This window comes from Nyctereutes procyonoides, unplaced genomic scaffold (assembly GCF_905146905.1).
Source record: "Nyctereutes procyonoides isolate TBG_1078 unplaced genomic scaffold, NYPRO_anot_genome, whole genome shotgun sequence".
NCBI lineage: Eukaryota > Metazoa > Chordata > Mammalia > Carnivora > Canidae > Nyctereutes > Nyctereutes procyonoides.
In genome coordinates this window covers 8,675,213-8,682,012 of record NW_026575155.1, presented here as the reverse complement: position 1 = coordinate 8,682,012, position 6,800 = coordinate 8,675,213, and the positions used below count along the sequence as shown (strand labels likewise).

At 42.7% G+C, this 6,800-nt stretch overlaps 1 non-coding gene across 1 annotated transcript; it reads left to right on the top strand.

Moving 5' to 3' along the window:
• Positions 1 to 5,094: 5,094 nt before the first annotated feature.
• Positions 5,095 to 5,200, top strand: LOC129502264 (U6 spliceosomal RNA). Its single transcript, XR_008662917.1, has one exon. It is a non-coding gene; the product is annotated as a U6 spliceosomal RNA (small nuclear RNA).
• The last annotated feature ends 1,600 nt before the right edge of the window (positions 5,201 to 6,800 follow it).

The following is a 6,800-nucleotide window of genomic DNA, read 5'->3' as shown; positions in this document are numbered from 1 at the left end:
GAAAAGGTTTGTGACTGACGGGGCTGAAAAGACATATTTCTCCAACAGCCTGTTTCTATAACTGAAGTCATTCTTCTTTAAGACACAGACCACCATATGCTTCCACTTTTTTTTTCTCTCTCGGTTTTTATCAGGGGACCTCAGCACATTGGATTTCAGGATAAATTTCAAATATATTAAGGCAGTTCCAAAAACTCACGCCAGCACACTCTCGGCTCCTTGTGGTCCCCTCTCCTGAGGATTTATTGTGCCTTAGAAGACTCTCATCTGTAGTCGGGGTCAAGCCTATAATGTAATAGCTGATGTTTATTGAGTATTTACTATATGCCAGGCACTGTGCTAAGTGTTTTATGTGTGTTGGGATATCTAGGGTTTCCGAGAACTCTATAAAGGACAGATGAGAGAAAATGGCAGCATGAGACAGTCAAGAACAGCTTGCCTCAGGGCTAGTGTGACATTGCAGGCACCCAAGACCCAAATCCATGCTCTTCATTTTTACCACATTGACCCTGTATAACCAAGATTGGCACCTGCTCACAGCAACACACTCACAGAAGCACAACCACACCTCCCTACACAAACATCCCTTCTGGAATGCCTCCCTCTACCAGAATTCACTTCTCTTGCTAAGGGAGCAGGGTCTTTTTTCCATTCCCTAGGTCACTGTGAGCCTCAAGGGGGGCAGGGGGTCCTTTCCTGGGCCAGGGGCCATTACTGTAAGAAAGCATCAGACCCACAACTAATTCCTTCCCAGAGCCACCCATCCATACGATTGAGAAATAATCCAGTACAATAAATATTTAGCAAGTATCTATTACTTATAATACTTGTTTTATGATGATGAAGGCAAATATGTTCACAGATCCCTACCCTTAAGCCACTCTGCATACTCTACCTCCCAAAATACAATACATATGCATAGAATTTAGAAGTTTGGCCTTCTGGACTCTGGAGCCTTTGTGAAGTATTCCAGAGTTGTGATGTAGAAGAGGATTAGAAAAAAAACAAAGCTTGGCTGGGAAAGGCTCTGAGTCATTCACAAGAGAAAAGAGCAAGTCTGGAAATGGACAGGAGAGACTGAGAAGGGAGAAGGTGGATAGAGGCTGGAGAGCTAAGTGGCTATTGACAGGGTTTCACTCTGTCTTCCTGTGGACGATGAAGCCTTCACCTTTTCAGGAGACGGGAGACTTCCTTCTCCAGACCATCTCACATGGAAACTGCACCCCTTCTAGACATGTAACTTTGAAGGTGGAAGTTGTCGGTGGGGAGGGAGGCAGCCTAAGTATATGAGGCACATATGGATGACCTCTGACCTCAGAGAGCTTATAATACACTATTTCAAGCAAATGCCGGGCAACTACAATTCAGAATAAACAAATTGTCCATGCAAGATTAAAACAGTAATGGAAAGAAATTAATTCACTGGTAGAAGAAAATGAAAACATGGAGATGGGCTTCAGTGTGTTCCCTGGAGAGACAGGGGTGGGGTGTGAATGGAGTTTGGTTGGGTGCTGCCCAGGTGTGAGTGGGGAAGGCCTGACTCCCCATCCTGTGGCAGTCCTACCTGGGAGGACCCTGTGTCCTGGGAAACCCACTAGTTTAGGACAAACTGGAAGAGGTGGTCAACTGACTCCTATTGGTACCTAGGAGCTACAGGTCCTATCTCTGCAAACCCCCTCCTATCTGTCCTCCTTTCCTCACTGCCACCACCACCACCACCCAGGAAGGCTTCCAAAGCTCCCCTTCCTAAATGATAGAGTGGAAGATATAACACAAATAATAGGAGTTCCAGAAGGAGCAAACCTTACCTGTTGAGGGAAAATTTAAAAGCAATGAAAAAAAAATAAGAGAATCTAGACATCTCTCTGCCGCTAAGATAATGGGTCAGCCTTATCTGTCTGGTACATATGGCTTGTCTGGGTTTGCAGGTGGTTGTACAGAATTATGATTTTCTCCTTGATGCTTAGAAAGGTAAGCTTGCTTCCCTGTGAGTAAGAGGCAGAGCTTCCCCCAGGCCATCTCTCTTTCTTGGGATGGCAACTCGTCTGGGTGAATCCCTCCCCTGGGTTGCAATGTAAAGATGTAGTAGGTGGACCATGAGCCTGGGGGAGAAATACCAGGCAATCTGCAGTCCTGCTGGATCCCATGCAAAGGGACTGGGCCTGCCACTTGCCCAGTCTTGGCATTCACATTTCCTTCATTTGTGATGTTCCCTGCCTCAGAGCCTTTAGTAAGACCATCTTGAATATTACAAACTTATCTCATCTATTTCCAGGTATTTCATGGGTGCCAGCAGCCCCTTGGATCCATGCAGACATGGTAGAAACAATCAAGAACATTCCCATAACCAACCACAAGCCAAACAGATGAGGAATCATAGGAGCTAACTTTTTCTAAAAGATTTTTTTTTTTTTTTTTTTTTGTCTAGAGTCAAACTGGGTGGTTCCTGGCTACCTTTTTACTAGGGTAACTGTTATCTCTGTATACCTTACTCACTTCTGTCCAGTTTGGGGATAATATGTCTTTGAATATGTATTTCCTCTGTGGCAAGTATGTGGGAAATTGCTTACCTTAAGCCACTGCATTTGGAAAAAGATCTGTGAAGATTACTGTCTAAAGCAGATGTGGGTGACCTATGCATGGCTCATCTACCTCCTCTAGGAGAAAGGCCAATATCTCTTTGTACCCTGATCTACTGCTGCCCCCAACTCTTCTTGGCATCAGGCTTCTAAAGTTGGCCAGAGCCACAAACAACTGTACCCCCTTGGATGAGAAGAGCTTGAAAAAGGATAATACAAATGTTCACCCAGGAAATTAGACTCCGGGAACTGTCTGGTTGGCATGGGCTCTTCCCACATTGAAGCCTGTCCCCCATGTCATTGCCAGTCAGGCACTCAGTCTCATGCTTAGTTTCCAGTGCAAGGGAATAAAAAATACAAAAATCAGATAATCATTTGGATTTTATCAAGCAGACTGCTCAGTGCTTGATATCATGAGGATGAAAACATTGGTACCCATAAAGCATAAATCGCTTCTGAGGTTTTTCACATGGAAGCATCTTCAAAGAAGAGGGTGAGATAGTTGTACAGTTCACATCTTGTATGTATGCAGCCACAAAATGTTCCAGAACAATCTGACTCAACTCCTGGTAGAACCACAAGCCACTGCCCTATGCAACAGGACCTAAAAAGCATCAGCTTCTTCCACGTCTCTCTTTTCATCCTTGTTAAGGATGTCTTGACCCACAGTTTTAAGAGGAGTTTGGGAATCCTCAGCCAATACACATATAGACGCGGCTTCACTTCAGTGTACTGGTCTGTTGTCTCTGGAAGTCTGAAGGTCTGAATTCCTCACTCTTGCCGGTGTGCATAGGCCAAGGAGACATTTTTTTTTGCCTGGACCAATATGGATCAGAGAGAGGGACTGAGCAGCTTCCAGCATTTGGAATTGTCTTGATCGCTCTGTCCTAAATTCAGGGCACCCATTTTGTCCTCTAGGGAATCTTGGAGAATGCCAAGTCATGTGTAAATAGCACTCCTGACTTGTACTGTCAGGATTCCCATAGAGATGTCATGGCTGAACATAAACCACACCAGGAGGATTTGGGTTGAACATTAAGCCAGGGGTCAAATTACCCCTTGAAGACCCCATCAACCCTAGGACTAAAAGTTTGATAAGTCTAAAAAAATCAAACAAGCAAACAAAAACCAAAACATAAGATAACCATCAATATAAATAAATCTTCCTGAAATTTTAGAAATCAGCCTTCCGCATCTGCAGCTGGTCGGTTTTCACAGTCCTCCGAAGATTTATGCCCACGGTTTTATTGTAATCATTAATCTCGATGATCTAAGATTATGTTATTGCATTCAAGCCTCATGTGTTGAAAAGATCAAGGTGCTTAATGAAGTGCAAAATTCATCCCACTTAAGAAAAGCAACATCTTGCTCCCGAGAGAAAACCACATAGAAAACAAGATTTTTTTTTTTTTGCATGAAAGTTATTTGTTTCTGTTTAAAATCCTGGATAGCAGGACAAATTTGTGTCATTTTCACACATAAATAGCAGCAAGCGGCAAGGAAGCAATTGAATTCCTTGGCACGGACTGCATCTTTTTTCAGCTGGATACCTCCTCAGTTCCATGAGATGCATCAGCAGAAGGCTCCTTCAACAACTGAGGGGCAGAGATAAGGAAAGACCTCCCAGGGTTGGTTTAGGAAGTAAAACATCCAGTGAGGGCTTAGAAATTTGCACCTGCCCCAGTTCTGTCTCCACTGCCTTTCATCGTATAGCTTATTGCTTAGCTGCGGCTAAAATTCTAGTTGTTGTTCTAAAAAATATCATTTATTTCTTTTGTATTGTGGAAAAATATACATCGCATAAAATTTACCATTTTGACTGCATTTAAGCATACAGTTAAATGGCAGTAAGTGCATTCACACCTTCCTCTCTTCATAGTAAAGATCTGGGTGAGTGTTAAGAAAGGAAATTAAGGACAAAAATACACATAGTGTGGACGCCACAGAGGATCTGGCCACAGCCATCCCACAGGGTCACTCTTTAGGCACCCCCTGGGGAGGAATTGTGACAAGAATCATTGATTCTTAGCTGTCTTTGGCCATTGGAAGAGTTCAAAGAAGAAGCAAAACCAAAAGAACAGCCGCGTGAAGAAACTATAGACACCACACTTATGAGTAATTCTAAATGGAGAAGTTGATGAATTTTGGGATGAGTTCAGAACCTTTCCACAGTAGAAATCTTGACATGTTTATTCACTTTTTTCCTACTCATATAAACTAAAGCACCACAGACCCAACTATGTTAATTTCTGGCTCACAGAGGTCGCTCTTGGATGACAAGCACTGATGTGGTGACAGGCAGCTAATGGGAAGACCGTCAACAGCGCAGAACGTGTTTAAGAAAGAGTCTCAGATCCATCTCCTGTGGAAGTCTAGGACCTTGTGACCTTATGACCTTGTGGATAATCTAACTTTTCCCCTAAACTTAATCTTATTTTTTCTACTTCTTATCTTATGGTAGGGAAGCTTTTTTTTTTTTTTAAAGAAAGAGCAAGACATAAAAATAAACAAATAATTATTTCCAAAAAAAAAAAAAAGAAACAGACGTTTAGATACAGAGAAGATTAGCATGGCGCCTTAGCAAGGATGACACGCAAATTCGTGAAGCGCTCCATAGTTTTCTGTAAAAAAAAAAAAAGAAAGAAAGAAAGAAAAAAGAAACAGTCATTCATTTACACAGAAGCCAGTCAGAATATTGGACCAACTCTTCCTCAGGACCTGAAATTCTCTATTTCCTGTGAATTAGCCCCTGAGAGTCCTGGAGCACACAGTACTTTTAAAACTCTCTGCCAGCATCAGAGAGCATCATCTTCTTCGTTCTTACTCCTTTTCAGCTATGCCAGTGTCTTTTTGTCTTTCTTGTCTGCTAGCCCGCTGAAGGCACTCCCTCAAGAAATAAGTGACTAATCCCTAAAACTTTGGGGACTTGTAAAAACCACCATGGCATGTTTCTTGCAACTAATTGTATCAACCGTTGACAGCAAAGCTGAGAGGAGGGAAGATGGTCACAAAAGTGTATTGTCCAGATTCTGCTTGCATCTCCAGCTATAAACATGGACCAGGAGAAGAGGAACCTGAGAATTCATTTTTGTCCTCTCCCCAAGAGCAACTGGGAAGTGAAATATCCCCCCTTTGGGGTTGGCAGTCTTGAAGGTCAGCATGGATTGAGACAGGCATTTGGAAATGTTACATGAGGTTTGAGTTAAAGCGAAGTAGGAAATGAAGACTTGCTGGAACGAAGTGAAGGATGACAGTGGGCTCCAGTTTGTAGTGTAATAGATGCTGAAAAATGTCATGTCACTCTTTAGGCACGAATGCTTCTGAGCAGATGTCTCTGCAGGAAGGGACCCACCCAGCGTGGGGGAAGGAGCCCAGAAGTAAGAACCAGCAGTTACATGATCAAGGCTTGCCTCTGACACTAATTGGTTGTGGAGGCTCGAACAAGGACATAAATTCAGTGGCTCTCAACTCCCCTGTAAAACGAGGCCATGTGGGCTTCGAAGGTTGACTTCAGCTCCTACAGAGAATTGCAATGTAAATCACAAAGAGAAAACCAGCCTGTGACTTTAATGGTCCCTATTAGTTGCAGCCTAAAAACCTTTCAATTCCAAACTTCCTTCCCAAGGCCACAGGGATGAGAGATGTACCTGGGGTCATCTGTTCCTTCACTGCCAGAGCTATCATTTGTCAACACAGCCCTTCATGTTTCGGAGTGGTCCTGAAAGCTAGTTGAATCTCAGCGGGAAATAAGAAGAAAAAAAGAAGAAGAAAGAAAGAAAGAAAGAAAGAAAGAAAGAAAGAAAGAAAGAAAGAAAGAAAGAAAGAAAGAAAGAAAGAAAGAAAGAAAGAAAGAAAGAAAGAGAGAGAGAAAGAAGAAAGAGAGAGAGAGAGAGAGAAAGAAAGAAAGAAAGAAAGAAAGAAAGAAAGAAAGAAAAGAAAGAAAAGAAAGAAATAAGAAGTTACCTGCAGCTCCCTTAAATTACCTCTTTATGCCATGCCTGTCCCCTAATGTCATATCCACTTTCTAGGTGACCAATTGAACCAAGCCAGGATCAGCTGGAAAGTCACCACACACCGCTGGCTGTCTAGCATAGTGTATACCTGGTCAACCAAATTTGCCTCATCTCTTTGTAAGGAGAAGTAGAAGAATCCCAGTAGAAAAGCTTGCGAGGAAAAACAAAGCAAAACAACGAGTTTTTCTTATTCTGGCGTGCATTAGTC